Below are 17,190 nucleotides of genomic sequence, written 5' to 3'. Positions count from 1 at the left end.
AATTACCATTAATAGTGAAATAAAAATAAACCTTCAATAGATCTTGTCTTCTTAAATGTATACCCACACACAATCCTTTTTAAATGTGCAAGTGTATGCCCATTAAAAAAATCAGAATGTTATGTGAAAAAACTGAAAAAACTTCTAAGAATGTTTTAAAACTTTGGCTAATTTCTCTATCAAGGACGCTTTATTTCTGAAGGACACAACATTACAAATACAGTGGAACTTGGGAGATTTTAGCTTTTAGTTTGCTACTGTTCCACCCACCCACCTATGTATCCATCTTTTTCTCCATTTCTTCCTTCAACAAATATGAAGAACCTATTATGTGCCAGACATTTAGCTGTGCAGAGCAATGAACTAGGCAGATATGGCAATTATATTTCAGAGAGGAAGACGGACAATAAACAAAAGAAAACAAAGAAGAGAAGTACAAACTGTGATAACACCATTAAGGAAATAAACAAGATGAGAGAGAGTAATGGGTAACAAGGTGGCAGTAGGAATTAGGTCTGACTAGAATGCATCACATATCCACCTATGTAGTATCAGGGAAATCAATGAACTTTTCTGATTCTTAGATCTTTAACATGACAAACCAAAGTTGAACTGGATGACATCCAAGTGGAAAGACCTTTGGATGTGAAGTAAGAAAACTTAAGCTTGTGCCCCAGGTTTGACAATCAAGTATGAGAGCCTGTGGGAGCTGGAGTTACCTTTACACTGAGCCTCCACACTGCTGAAAATTTGTTTATTTTAATTTTGAGACAGGTATGGCTATGTTGTGCAGGCAAGGTGCGAACTCCTGGACTTGAGCGATTCTCTTGTCTCAGCCTCCTGTGTCACTGAGACTACAGCTGTGTGCCACCACGCCTCACTCACACTTCTTTAAGATTTTACAACTCTGAATGTTTTTCATTTTCACTAAAGATGACTTCTGAAAACTTCAGAAAGGCTAGGTTAAGTTTTCTATTCTACTACTTCTAGCTAAGAAGTACATTTACTTCATGAATAGAATAAATAATGAGATTGGTAGATAATCATTGATAACCCCATTAATGACAATGTATTCTTTTTCTGCACATTAAAAAAAACATTAACAAACTGCTTTTATCTTCTCTCTTCTTTTTCCTGTACTTCTTTTTCATCCTTTAGTGAAAGCCCATCATATCCAAGAAAAGAAACCATACCGAGTGTAGTGTGCCATTGCTGGTGGCTGCAGGAGTGTGGGCCCATCGCTCATTTTCCAGTTCTTCCATTATTTGGTTCATGGCACTCTTTAGCCATGTGTCCACAGAAACGCCAATCTGCTTTAGCAGGTCTAGCCGGGCTTCAGCTTTCAACTTAATTATCTAAGGAAACCAAGAAAATGATCAGAAATCAAGGCATTTCCCCCCTTTCATTATTAAATTATTTCCCATTTATTTATTTAGGACAATCTTGATATTCACAAGCAATTCTTCTTGGGTATAAAAGGTAATTTATCATTTGCAGAGAGGAGGAGAAAGGAAAGGAACATAAACACAAGAGCAGTCCCCCTAAACATGGCAATAGCATACTTCTTCCTTCTATATATCTATTGGGGGTGGGGGTATGTGCTGGAGATTGAAACCAAGGTCTTGTACTAGATAAGCATGTGCTCTACTACTGAGCTACACCTCCAGCCCTTGACTGACTGTATCTTCACAAGAGCATAGTACTGATGACACATCAAATATAACTTATGAGGGGCTGGGGTTGTGGTCAGCTGTAGAGCGCTCGCCTAGCACATGCAAGGCCCTGGGTTTGATCCTCAACACCACATAAAAATAAATAAATATAATAAAGGTATAAAAATTTAAAAATACATAACTTATGAATAGGAAAAGGAAGTATGCCATAAAGCCTACTCCCCCCCCCCCCTGTTAACAAGGCTACCTCTCAGAACATCCTAAAATCCAGTATTTTCAGCCTTATAATCCAACTCTTGGTCTTTTTCTTTTCCTCTATAATCCATCTTTTACAGGCTGTGCATGGTCTCATCATGTCACTTCCCTGCTAAAATCTTCTACAAAAACTCTGGAGTGCCTACTGAATATAGAATTAACTAAATTTTAACATGGAACAAGCCATCTTTCAAATTCAACTTATTTCCTCCACTACTTTCCACACACCCTGCGCTCCCACACTACTATGTGCTGTTCCTCTAATATATCATGTGCTCTCATGCCTCTGTTTATGAGGGTCCCTCTGTGCATAATATCTTTTTATTGCCTTTTGATGTCTGGTGAGTTCCTACCTTTCAAGAGTCAGTTCAAATATTATCCTTTCTTTGAAGATCTTCATGACCACCCCGCCTCCTTACTCCATACCCCTTTCTCTGCTCCCAAGGCAGGTTATACAGACCCACTCAAAATGTGGTAGCATACACATTACTTTATACTCATCTGTGCAACTGCTGACCTTTTAAATATAACTAGGCTCCTTAATGACTGGAGCACTGACATTCGGTGCTATTCTTCTGATAAGTGTTTGATAATTGTTTTGAATGAGTATCCTATATAAAGTAACTTCTATTTGCTCTTCTAAGAAAAGATTTTACTTTGAAGAGGTATACTACTTCAGTTGATATTAATCTTAAGATGCATTCAGTGCCACTGAGTTAAAAACTACGGTTTCCTTTCAATAACCACTTTTTAATAATAAATGATCTCTTTTTAATAATTCTAATATTTTCAGCACAAGCTTAAATAACTTCTTTTTTTAATATTTATTTTTAATTTTTTGGTGGACACAACATCTTTGTTTTATTTTTATGTGGTGCTGAGGATCGAACCCAGCGTCCCGTGCATGCCAGGTGAGAGCGCTACCGCTTGAGCCACATCCCCAGCCCCAATAACTTCCCTTTTGATTTGGCTGCCTTTGGTGATTGTTAGTTGATTAATAGTCTTCTTGCTTTTAAGTTATGATGCTGCTGTCAGAAATAGTGGGGACTGGAAAAAAGTTCCTCTTCTACAAATTCAAGAAAGGGAATGACTGCCTCGTCTTTAGTCCTTATTACAAAAAAACTTACTAAACAAGTGACTATAAAACCAATTTTAAATCTGTCTGAAACAGTGACTGCTCTGCTACAACAGGCATGCCTCTGAAAGTCATCCTCCAGTGACAGCTCCATGCTTGTCTGATTGACAATCATCTCCAGCCTCATCCAGTATTCATGCCTTTACTTCTGCTTTGGGTAGTCTGCCATCTCCAAAAACCATGGCTGGGAGCAGGGGGTGAGGTGTGCAGCTCAGTGTAGAACACTTGCTTATAATCAAGTTCTGGGTTCCATCTCCAGCAGCAAAAATACTGCTCCCTCCAACCCAACCAAATAACTGACCAAACAAACAAACAAACCCCAAACAAAACCTCCACCCATGCTAGGAGTGAGTCAATCCCTAAAACATTCCCAGTCTGCCAATCCCTAAAATTCATGCTTTCCTAAATCCTACATATCAGCTCTTGCTTTGTTTAGAGAGAATGTTTTGTAAAGATCATTCTGTTCAATAAATGTAATTCATCACACATCAATAGACTTAAAGATAAGAATCATATGATCATCTCAATAGATGCAGAAAAAGCATTCAACAAAATACAGCATCCTTTCATGTTCAACACACTAGAAAAACTGGGTATAACAGGAACATATCTCAACATTCTAAAAGCTATCTATGCTAAGCCCCAGGCCAACATCATTCTAAATGAAGACAAATTGAAAACATTCCCTCTAAAAATAGGAACAAGACAGGGATGCCCTCTTTCACCACTTCTATTTAAAATAGTTCTTGAAACACTGGCTAGAGCAATTAGACAGAAGAAACAAATTAAAGGGATATGGATAGGAAAAGAAGAACTCAAATTAGCACTATTTGCCAACGATATGATGCTATACCGAGAAGACCCAAAAATTTCCACCAGAAAACATTTAGAACTAATGTTTGAATTCAGCAAAGTATGAGAATATAAAATCAACACTCATAAATCAAAGGCATTTCTGTATATCAGTGACAAATCCTCTGAAAGAAAAACTACCCCATTTACAATAGCCTGAAAAAAAAAAACCTTGGGAATCAACTAAAGAGGTGAAAGACCTCTATAATGAAAACTACAGAACACTAATGAAAGAAATTAAAGAAGACCTTAGAAGATGGAAAGATCTCCCTTGTTCTTGGATAGGCAGAATTAAAATTGTCAAAATGACCATACTACCAAAAGTACTATACAGATTTAATGCAATTCCAATCAAAATCCCAATGACATTCCTCATAGAAATAGAAAAAGCAGTCACGAAATTCATCTAGAAAAATAAGAGACCCAGAATAGCTAAAGCAATCCTTAGCCAAGAAGAGTGAAGCAGGTGATATCACTATACCAGACTTTAAACTATACTACAGAGCAATAGTAACAAAAACAGTATGATATTGTTACCAAAATAGACTGGTAGATCAATGGTACAGCATAGAGGACACAGAAACTAACCCATATAATTACAGTTATATTAGACAAAGGTGCCAAAAACATATATTGGAGAAAAGATAGCCTCTTTAACAAATGGTGCTGAAAAAACTGGAAATCCAGATGCAACAAAATGAAATTAAATCCCTATCTTTCACCATGCACAAAATTCAACTCAAAGTTTATCAAGGACCAGGAATTAAACCAGATACCCTGCACCTAAAAGAAGAAAAAGTAGGCCCTAATCTCCATCATGTTGGATTAGGTCCTGTAAGTCTCGATAGTGCAAGAATTAAAAGAATCAACAAATGTTATTGATTCAAACTAAAAATCTTCTTTTCAGCAAAAGAAACATCAGTGAGGGGAATAGAGAGCCTAAAGAATGAGAGCAAATTTTTACCACATGCTCATCAGAGCACTAATCTCTAGGTTATATAAAGAACTCAAAAACCCTGACACCAAAAAAACCAAATAACCCAATCAGTAAATGGGCCAAGGAACTGAACAGATGATATACAATCAATGAACAAATATATGTAAAAATGTTCAACATCTCTAGCAATTAGAGAAATGAAAATCAAAACTAACTCTTAAGATTTTATCTCACTCTAGTCAGAATGGCAGCTATTAAGAATATAAACAGGGCTGGGGATGTGGCTCAAGCGGTAGTGCGCTCGCCTGGCATGCATGCGGCCCGGGTTCGATCCTCAGCACCATAAACAAAGATGTTGTGTCCGCCGAAAACTAAAAAATAAACATTAAAAATCTCTTTCTCTCTCTCTCTTCAATAAGTGTTGGAGAGGATGTGGGGAAAAAGGCACACCCATACATTGCTGGTGGGACTGCAAATTGGTGCAGCCATCTGGAAAGCAGTATGGAGATTCCTTAGAAAACTGAGAATGGAATCACCATTTGACCCAGCTATCCTACTCCTCAGTCTATACCCAAAGGACTTACAAACAGCATACTACAGGAACACAGCCACATCAATGTTTATAGCAGCACAATTCACAATACCTAACTGTGGAACCAACCTAGATGTCCTTTAGTAGATGATTGGATATTTAAACTGTATATGTGTGTGTGTGTGTGTGTGTGTGTGTGTGTATACATACATACATATACATACACACACCACACATACACACACAATGGAATATTACTCAGCATTAAAAGAGAATAAAATCATGGTATTTGCAGGTAAATGGATGGAGTTGGAAAATATAATGCTAAGTAAAGTAAGCCAATCCCAAAAAACCAAATGCCAAATGTTTTCTCATATAAGAATGCTGATTCATAATGGGGATGAGGAGGGGAACATGGGAGGAATAGACAAACTCTAGATAAGGCAAAGGGAAGGTATGGGAAGGGAGGGGGCATGGGGATAAGAAAGGAAATGGAATGAAATGGACATCATTACTCTAACTACATATATGAAGACATGAATGGCATGACTCTACATTGTGTACAACCAGAGATATGAAAAATTGTGCTATATATATGTAATATGAATTGAAATGCATTCTGCTGTCATATATAACAAATTAGAATAAATTAAAAAACAAAAAAGATCATTCTGTTATTTAGCAAGTAATAAATTCAGCTTAATTGTTTCACATATTAGAATGGTGGTCTCTTTCTTTTAACTTTGAAATTTCCAACGAGAGAATTCTTTTTTTTTAAATTTTATGTATGTATGTATGTATGTATATATGTATGTGGTAGTGAGGAACAAACCCAGTAACTCATACATGCTAAGCAAGTGCTCTACCACTGAGCCACAATCCCAGCACCCCCAATGAGAGAATTCTGATGACCCTCTCTTGGTGGCTTTCTGTTCGACTCTCACAGATTCCACTCATAATACAATTTTAGTCGACCTCTTCTTGGGAAGTTGGTGTCAAAAACAACCTGATCTCTGATTTGTTCAAGTGGGGTTTTATGGCTGAATTAATGTTGTTATCTTAAGAGATTTTAAAGCATATAATTTTTTTTAAATGGAGGCAAAATTCACCATCCTAACCATTTTAAAGTTCAAAATTGAATGGTTTGGGGTATCATATAGATTGTTATGTAAAGTAATTAGAGTTTTGGCTTAAAGGGACATCATTTGGTAAATATTCTTGAAAAATCAGCTTTTTTGATCGCTCATGAAAAAATAAATTTAATATGTAATTAAAAGACAGAAAAAAAAGAATCTTTATCTTTCTTTTGTCTTCCCTCCCTCCCTTTTTTGGTAATAGTTTTATGGACATATAATTCATATACCATAAATTCACTCATTTAAAGACTACAATTCAATGGTTTATAGTACATTCACAGTGCACGCAATCATTTCTGTCAATTTTAGAACATTTAATCATCCCTGAAACAGCTCAGTATGATTGAGCTATTGCTCATTCCCTGCTGCCCTGAGCAGCCACTAGTCTGCTTTCTGTCTGTAGATTTGCCTCTTCTGGATATTTAATATAAATTAAATCATAAAATATGTGGATTTTTTGTGATTAGCTTCTTTCACTTAGCATGTTTTTTAAAAAAAAACTTTTTTAGTTATACATGGACACAGTATCTTTATTTTGTTTATTTTTATGTGGTGCTGAGGATCAAACCCAGGGTCTCACATGTGTGAGGCGAGTGCTCTACCGCTGAGCCACAACCCAGCCCCTCACTTAGCATGTTTTTAAGATTAATCTCTGTTGTAACATGTATCAGTACTTCCATCTTTTTAATGGCCAAATAATATTCTGTATTTGTCAACTAATGGACACTTGGGTTGTTTCTATTTTTTGACTATTATAATGTAGTTATAACATTCATATACAACTTTTTCTGTGTGCATGTTTTCATTTCTCTAGGGTGTATAGATAGGAGTACATTGTTGGGTCATAAAGCAACAACTCACTTGCAGAATCACTGTTGATCCCACCAGCAGCATATGGTTTCTCCATATCATGGCAAACAACTATTAAAGTCTGCCTTTTTGATTCCAGTCATTCTAGTAGGTGTGAAACTCATGGCTTTGTTTGCATTTCCTTGATGACTAATGGTGTTAAGCATCTTTTCAAGTGCTTATTAGCCATCTGTACATCATTGGAGAATTATCTATTCAGAGTCTTTGCCCATTTTAAAATTGGGCTGATTGTCTTGTTATTTTTGTCTTTTTAAGATGAGTTTTCATGTATTCTCGAAACAAGTCCCTTATCAAGTACATGATTTGCAACATTTTTTCCCATTCTGAGATGTTGTTCACCTTTTTGACTGCATCCTTTATTTTTATTTTTCTGGATTGAACCCAGGAGTACTTAACCACTGAGCCACATCCATAGCTCTCTGTTTTTTTTTTTTTAGACAGGGTCTCACTAAGTTGCTGAGGACCTCCATGAGATGCTGGGATTACAGGCGTGTTGCTACTACACTTGGCTTGATCGCATCCTTTAAAGTATGAAAGTTTTTAATTCTGATGAAGTTCAATTTATGTAGTTTTCCCCCCACATTTTTTGCTTGGGCTTTTGGTGTCAAATATAAGAAACTAATCCAAGGTCATAAAGACTTACTTCATGGTTTCTTTTCAGAGTTTCATAATTTTACCTGTTACATTTAGATTACTTTGGAATTAATTTTTGATCTGATGTTAATTTTTAAAATAATTAATTGGTAGGCCTTGAGACTAAGGTGGCTCCAGTATCCTGGATTCCTATGTAAATAAATAGGAACCCACTCAGTGTAAAGGGTAAAATGAAAAAAGCTTCATCAGTCAAAAACTGCCAACTACCTTCTAACAGGAAAGGATCTAAATAAGGCTACTGCTCCACATTAACCAATCAAATATTTTCTTTTTTTGCTTTCTGGTTCATCCTACAAATCCTCCAAGCACATGCTTAAACCCAGTGGCTCGGGAGGCAAGGCAGGAGGATCACTGTTCAAAGCTAACCTCAACATCGAGGCTCTAAGTAACTCAGTGAGACCCTTTCTCTAAATAAAAATACAAAAAAGGGCTAGGGATATGGCTCAGTGGTTGAGTGTCCCTGAGTTAAACCCTCAGTATCCCATCCCCCAAATCATCAGTGTACCTATATGAGAGAAGATCATAAGACATCATTTCAGGAGGGGTCCTATCACATGCCAGTAAGAATGAATGATGCATAGAGAGGCCAAGAAGAATCTGGACAGGCCTTGCTTGGTTTCCCCACTCAGTCTATTAGCACTAGAACATACTCCTTTGTCCAATAAATTTCTACGTGGTTGTCCATACTTCAATCATGTCTATGCAATGAAGTCTCCATAAAATGAGAAGGTTTGGAGAGCTTATGGACAGTTGCATGCATGGAGGCTTGCAGGAAGGTGAACAAAAGCTCATTTTCATGTTAGGATGGTGGTATACAACTCCATGGGAATGGAAGTTTCTGGACTCAGGATTCTTCTAGATCTTGCCCTATATATGTCTTCATCTAGCTGTTTATTCATATCCTTTAAAATACCCATTATAATTGGTAAATGTGTTTCTCTGAGTTCTGTGAATGGCTCTAGCCAGTTAATTTGGCCTAAAAGCAAGGGGATTGTGGGAATCCCAATTTTTAGGCAGTTGGCAGAAGTTCTGGAAACCTGGGCTTGTGACTTGTATCTAAAGTGGGGGCAATCTGGGGCCAATCTGTGGGATCTGATGCCATTTCCAGGTTGATAATGTCAGAGCCGAACTAAATCACTGCCAGGTGTCTATTGAAGAACTGAATGCTTGCTGGCTCGTGGGAAAAAAAAAAATTCTTGTTTATTTTGGGATCATGAAAGTGATCTGTGTTGTGAGCATAGAGCAGGGGGAATTAGTTTGGTTTGTTTCCTCAAAATCCTCAAGAGATTCCAATTGTTTATTTATTTATATATTTGATACCAGGGATTGAGAGTAGGGGCACTCAACCACTGAGACACATCCCTAGTCCTATTTTGCATTTTATTTAAAGACAGGGTCTCACTGAGTTGATTAGCACCTTGCTTTTGCTCAGTCTCCCCAGCCATTGGGATAACAGGCGTGTGCCAGCACACCCAGCTCCAATTGCTTATATTTTAACAATTGCTTATAAACAGAATTTTCCAGTGTTTTCAAATCAATTTTGATGATATGCAAACTGATTAAAAGCTTTGGAATATACCTTTCTGTAAATTTCATAAAAATTTACTTAACCAAAAATTCTGAGGTGGGTACATTAAACTCCATTTAACAGATGAGAAAAATGATTTAACTGCGATCATACTGATTTTGGTAAATTTTTTACCAATGGTTCCTAATGAATCATGCCTTCTTGTCCAAGTTGTCCCCTCCCATACTGATTCTGGGCTTGTCCTTGTGATTTGGTTTGGCCAAATCCATTTGCTAGAAGCCGAAGCTCACTGATAAGGGCCATTCAACTTTGTTAGGGAGGCCAATTTTACCTATGTGAGGATGAAAGAAGACACAGGAAAGACCCAGCCCTCCAGGCAACTCTATGGCTGAATGTAGTGCTTAAGTAATATCAGGAAAAACCAGTAAAAGAAATGCAGTTAACATCCAGCATAGTAAAAATCAATAAAACACTGCTGCGTTTGCTATAAAGTTAGGGATAGTTTTTAAAGGCAACAACAAATTATTGTTTGAATAATTTAATTTTGGTATGTTTGGGCATTTTCCAGGTATCATTCTGTTACTGATTTTTAATTTAGTTCTGATGGGTCACAGAACTTACTTTGAATCTTTTTTTTTTTTTTGTAGTTGTAGAAGGACAGAATGCCCAGAGTCAGTGTGGGAGGGGACTGCTTAGATAAGGCGACATGTTTTATTAGGAACCATTGGTAAAACAATTTACCAAAATCATACCAAAATCATACCAAAATCAGTATGATCTCAGTTAAATCATATTTCTCATCTGTGAGATGGAGTTAAATGTGTCCACCCCCAGAATTGTTCTATGAATTAAATAAAAAATATTTATGGTTATTTTTATGTGGTGCTAAGGATTGAACCCAGTGCCTCACACACAGCCCTGTATGTGAATCTTTATAAACTTAGTGAGACTGATTAACAATCCAGTATATAATGCAGCTGAATGGTACATGTGTATTTTAAAAGACATACATTCTACTCTTGTGCAGCAGAATAGTCTGTGAATGCCAATTAGGTAAAGTCGTATAGTAGCATATAGGATGAAGTTTTTCCATAGTCTTACTGATTTTCCATCTCCTTGTTCTATTATTTGCTGAAAAGTGGTTATTAACTTTCCTAACTACAATTGTAGATTTGTCTTTTTCTTCTTTTAGTTCTGTCAGGGTGTGATTCATGCATTTTGTAGCTGTATTGTTAGTTACACAAATATCCAAGATTATTGTATCTTGATGAACTGACCCTTTCATCATTATGAATCATCTTTTTCTTGGCCTGAAATCCATTTTGTCTGACATTAATATACTCATTACTGGTTTCTAATGATCAGTGTTTGTTTGCCTGCAGTAAGCAATAGCTAAAATTTCTGCTTAGTTTTTTCTTTCTTTCCTTTTTTTTTTTTTTTTGCCTTTCAGCCAGTTATTTCCTGGCAAGCTTCTTAGAGTATGTTTCACATAAGGACTCAGGTTTTGGCCAAGGATTGGATGGTAATTTACATGCAAATTTTTGGGCTGCCTGATGTCCATCCTCAAGTCATTAAGAACAAGGATCTCTGCTTGTGCTCTAGTGTGCTGCCCTTCACAGTTTAAGAGCTGCTTAATGCAAATGTCACCAGTACAGGCCCATTCTTTGAAATGGCGATTCCTCTTTGGTTTTAACATGCTTTGGGTCATTTTCCATCTCTGTCAAATGATTTTTGTTTTAATGTTTTTATCCCAGATTAATAACTGTTATACAAAAGAGTGAGCCTTTTATAAGCTAATCCCTCTACTATAGTTTAAATCTAAAATGCTCCCTAAAGGCCCATGTGTTATAGGTTTAGTTCCCAGCCTAGTATGATTGGGAGGTGGTGGAAACTTGTAGGACCCAGTGGGAGGTCTTCCAGTCACAGGAGGTATGACTTTGAAGGGGATAATGGGACCCTACCCCTTTTTCTTGCTGTCTTGTTTGTGGCTTGGTTATGAGGTAAGCAGCTTTGCTCCATCATGTGTTCCCCATCATGAAGTGTTTCCTCACCACAGGCCCAAAGGCAGTGGGATGGGACAAATGAACTAAAACCTCAAAACTAGGAGCAGAAATAAAGCTTTTCTCTTTAACTTTATCTGGGCCCCCACCCCACCCCACCAGTGCTGGGAATCAAACCCTGGGCCTCAAAAATGCTAAGTGAGTGATCTGTCATTGAATTACAATGCCAGCCCCCAACCTTTTCTCTTTATAAGGAGATTATCTCTGGTATTTGTTACAGTAACAGAAAACTGTCTAATATACTCCCATTACAAAAAGCAAAAACTGGGGACTGTGGCTGTGGCTTAATGGTAGAGCACTCACCTAGCATGGGGGTGAGGCACTGGGTTAGATCCTCAGCACCACATATAAATAAGTAAAGCAAAGGTATTGTGTCCAACTACAACTAAAAAATAAATATTAAAAGATAAATAAATAAAGGTATTGTGTCCATTTACAACTAAAAAATACTTTTAAAAAGGCAGGAACTGCTATTGAGATATATTCTACATTCAAAAAGAGTTGCAAAGAAATCTAAAAATTTTGTAGTTCTGATACTGCTTAATATGTATAAAAGGATAAAGAAGTTCCATAAAAAGAAAGAAAGGGGCTGGGGCTGTAGCTCAGTGGAAGACACCTGCTTCACATGTGTGAAGCACCACACAAAAATAAATAAAGATATTTTTAAAAAAGGAGAGGAAAAAAGTACTGAGATTTTCAATGTAAAAGTGGGAAAAAATCAAAGAAATTTAATAAAATCCCTCTAACTTTAAATTTAATTGGATATACCAAAATTAACTCATGATCATAAAACAATAATAAATGCATAGCACTAAATCTAAGAAAGAGGGGCTGGGATTGTGGCTCAGCGGTAGAGCGCTTGCTTAGCATGGGCAGGACCCGGGTTCAATCCTCAGCACCACATAAAAATAAAGGCATTGTGTTGTGTACATCTACATCTAAAAAATAAATATTAAAAAAAATAAATCTAAGAAAGAATAAAAAATAAATGACGCTCACAGTAATAAGCCCAGACCTTCATAGCTCAGACATTAGTGCCTAAATTTCATTCTCTATTAAAAGAAATCTGAGGGCTGGGATTATGGCTTAATAGTGGAGTGCTTGCCTAGCACATTCGAGGTGCTGGGTTTGATCCTCAGCACCACACAGAAATGAATGAATGAGATGGAGGTGTTGTGTCCAATAACAACTAAAGAAAAGAAAATGAAAAATAAAAGAAAGAAAGAAAGAAAGGAAACAAACAAATAAATAAATCTGATCTCCTTGGAGCTAATTCTAAGTCTGGGCAGGGAAAATATAAGGTGAGCCTATGAAAGCTTGTTGTGCTTAAAAGAAAGTATTCAAACTATTGGGGGTAACATCAAAGGGATACAGAAGACACTCTGAATGGACTCCAACTTTAGATAATATGGGGCAAAATTTAGATAATATGGGATTTAGAAAATGACAACTGAATTAATCTAACAAAAAATGAACAAAAATTCATAAGCTGAAAATACATAGGGTAAGACTCCTCAATATTATTGAGGGGTCAATTTTCATCAAATTGATTTATACATTCAGTATAATTCCAATCAAAATCCCAGCCATCTTTTTTTTTTTTTTTTTGTAGAAACTGATAAGCTGATGAAAATGAGAATAGTCCAAACAATTTGAGGACTTACAGTAACTGATCCCAGGACTTATTATTCTAAAGTCATTAAGACTGGACACTGGCATAAGGATAGACATATAGATCAATGGAACTGAACACAATCAAAGGAAGATTCACACATACATAGTCAGTTGTATTCAGTAGAGTTGCAAAGGTAATGAGGAAAACTGCTGGGAAAACTGCATCTCTATGTTGAAAAGAAAAACCATGACTGTTAACTCAAACTGGACCTCAACAACTGAAATAATTCTTAGGATCATAGCCCAAACAGAACACTAAAATTACAACACTTTTTAGAAAACATAAGAGAATATATCACAACTTTAGTGTGGGCCAAAAATGTCTTAAGATTTAACCATAAGATAATATTGATAAATCAGATCTCACCAAAATTAAAAATTTACAATATAGAAAATGAAAAGCAAGCCAAAATCTGACGAAAACATTCACAATACATATATTTGAAAAATGATTAATACATAGAATTAAGACTGACCCAAATTTTAAAAATGGGTAAAATACTAAAAAGGATATATGTTTGGCCAAAAAATTATAAGACTCAGCATTTTAGCAATCAAATGCAAATCAGAACCACAATGAAATATATCGTATATCCACTCAAATGGCCAAATATATAAAAACCAATGATACTAAATGCTGGTGAAGGAACTGGAACTCCCATATCCTTTTTTTTTTTAACATTTATTCATTTATTTTTCAGGTGTAGATGGATGGACACAACACAATGCCTTTATTTTTATGTGGTGCTGAGGACTGAACCCAGGTCCCGCCCATGCTAGGCGAGCGCTCTACCTCTGAGCTACAATCCCAGCCCCTGGAACTCCCATATCTTGGGAGTATAATATGTACAGTCACTTTGGAATACACGTTGGCAGTTTCTTATAAACACACATTTACAATATGATTTAGCAATTCCACTTTTAGAGAAATCAAAACATGTCCAATCTTGTATATTACTTGTATATTCTTATAAATAAAGACTAAAAATCTGGAAATAACCCAAATATATATGAACAGGTAAATGGGTAAGCAAATATATGTATCGAAAGGGAGAGACTGGATACAAGAGTACATACTCTCTTTCATTTAAAGAAAATACAGAATAAGTAAAGTTAATCCATAAGATAGAAAACACTTCCGTTGTTACCTGGTCACAAGAGAACTTTCTGAGATGACAGAAATATTTTATATTTTGATTGTGGTGGTGATTTAGGCTATATATTTGTCAAAGTTCATTGAATTATACATTTAATATGGTTATATTTTACTGTATATATAGTATATTTTGATAAAGTTGATTTTAAAAAACCTATCAGGTCAGAACAATACTCAAGATAGAAAATACCTATTCACCCCACCAGAAATAACGAATACTTCGACAAACACAATGGGGTAAAAAAGAACCTTTACAGGAGAAAGACCCAGTAGCACTACCTTAATTAAGTGACCACTCATGATGGCAGATGAGGAAGAAGACCCGACCTTTGAGGAGGAAAATGAAGAAATTGGAGGAGGTGCAGAAGGTGGACAGGGTAAAAGAAAGAGACTTTTTTCTAAAGAATTACGATGTATGATGTATGGGTTTGGGGATGACCAGAATCCTTACACTGAGTCAGTGGATATTCTTGAAGATCTTGTCATTGAGTTCATCACTGAAATGACTCACAAGGCAATGTCAATTGGAAGACAAGGTCGAGTACAAGTTGAAGATATGGTCTTCTTGATTCGAAAGGACCCAAGGAAGTTTGCTAGGGTTAAAGACTTGCTTACCATGAATGAAGAATTGAAACGAGCTAGAAAAGCATTTGATGAAGCAAACTACGGATATTGATAATTTTTGTACTTCATGAAATTTCATTATATTCTGTGGAAATCATATATAATAATTGTGTATTTTGTTCAGTAATGTCCTAATATCTAGGCATGTAAATGAAAGATGGAGAAACAAAGTTTTCAGCCTTTATTTTCATGTCTTTGATTTTAGAGTGGTCCTTGAGCCTTTTATTACCTGCCTTTACATGACTATACTTGAATTACTTACTGAGTTTAATGACTACACGTAAGTTAAAGTACCTTACAAATCATGCAGTTCCTTCTGACTTTTGACTATCTAAAGGATGAAGTAGTATTTATGTGTTAGGTATATTTGTGCCATTATAAGCTATACTATAGCTGTTTAATATGTGAAATCTAAGTGTCATTTTGACTATGACAGCTGAGACATATGCCTTACATATTCTGAAGTTTTTAGACAACAGTGGTCTGAGATGTTATTAAACATAGTGAACTGGTTTTCTTTTAAGGAGATGATATTTGAAACTACAAGTTTTTGTAAGAATGTTTATGTGTTTTAAATGATAATTTGTTTTAATATTTTCTAAAGAGTGATTTTTTAATTTTTATTTTTTTAGAAACTTAAAAGTTTCATGTTGATGCTTCTATGTTGAAAGACTTTTTTGATTTAAAACCTTTTGGACCTAGGTTACTTTTTAAGTTTTATCATTTTCCCAATCATCTACTTTCAGGAGCAGGAATGGCAATATTTAATGAGCTAATGGTAGGATAAGCATTTGGGGTAGTGTTTTTTTAACATATTTGTAAGTACTTGTGGAAATGTGTAGTTGACTAAAACTGTAACTACAAAAACCACTTTTGTAGTTCACAGTATACAGGTTTTGTGTGAATTTAGCTTACTGCATTAAATTATTGCCCTTAGCTTAAAAAAAATGACCACTCATATCATTAACTGCAGACAACTTTATTCTATATGATTCCTGATGTTATGGAAAACATGGCATCACCACTGAAGCATTCCAGCCTAAAATCTAACCTGCCTCTAACTAGGCTGGTAGACCTAACTTGCACCTTATAGAACAGAAATAATGTGTCAGTCTAATAAACGTATAAAGCCAATATTGCAAAACATAATATAGATGTTAAATATAGATGTCAGTAAGTCCATGTTTATTCTTCTCTTTTCTGTATGCTTGAAAATTTTTGCAACAAATAATTTAAAAAATGATTAGTTGCCTGGTGTGGTGGCACACGCCTATAATTATCCCCAGCATCTTGGGAGGCTGATCTCTAAATAAAATACAAAATAGGGCTGGGGATGTGGCCTATTTTAGTAGGTATTAGTAGTCGAATGCCCCGAGTTCAATTCCCCATACCAAAAAAAAAAAAAAAAAAAAAAGTGATTAGTCAAGAGGTCTGCTAACATTAAGAGTACAGTAAAACTGCACAATAACAGGCTCTAACATAATGTAAGTTTGGACACAATATGATTGAAAATTGTTTTTATAGTAGGTTCAAACTTGTCATTTCATTATCCTTGTAATAATGAGGCGTTACCTTTTTACATAACTGGATTTTTTTTTATAACATTACAACAAGGGTCTTAATTATTTTTGAGTCACTGAGGGACAAGAGTAGCACAGTAATTTTAAATTACTCATGTATGATAGCACTTTATGAGGTGACAATTTAAGATAAAACAGGGCTCGGCATAGTGACACACACCTGTAATCCCAGCAACCCAGGAGACTGAGGGAAGAGGATTGTGAGTTTGAGGCCAATTTCAGCAACTTAGCAAGACCCTATCTCAACATAAATATAAAAAGGCTGGGAGCATGGCTCAGTGGTAGTGTACCCCTGGGTTCAATCACTCTACCCCTAGTACCAGGTTTGGGGGAAACTTGTATCTATAAAAGTGTACTTAAATAAAGAATAATTTGATATTTTTCTTTTGTTAATTCACTGATACTATATAACGGAACTCTGGATTTTTTTGTTTGTTTGTTTTTGGTACTGGGGATTGAACTCAAAGGCACTTAACCATTGAGCCACATCCCCAGCCCTATTTTGTATTTTTATCTAGAGACAG

General features: G+C 35.9%; 2 pseudogenes; one reads left to right on the top strand and one right to left on the bottom strand.

The window, feature by feature from the left end:
- Positions 1–17,190, bottom strand: part of LOC143641199 (F-BAR and double SH3 domains protein 2-like) — a 137,493-nt pseudogene that overhangs the window by 23,472 nt on the left and 96,831 nt on the right.
- On the top strand, positions 14,764–15,244 carry LOC143641202 (transcription initiation factor TFIID subunit 13 pseudogene; annotated as a pseudogene).

This window comes from Callospermophilus lateralis, unplaced genomic scaffold, assembly GCF_048772815.1.
Source record: "Callospermophilus lateralis isolate mCalLat2 unplaced genomic scaffold, mCalLat2.hap1 Scaffold_89, whole genome shotgun sequence".
In the NCBI taxonomy this organism is placed as follows: Eukaryota; Metazoa; Chordata; class Mammalia; order Rodentia; family Sciuridae; genus Callospermophilus; species Callospermophilus lateralis.
This window is presented reverse-complemented; position numbering and strand designations above follow the sequence as displayed.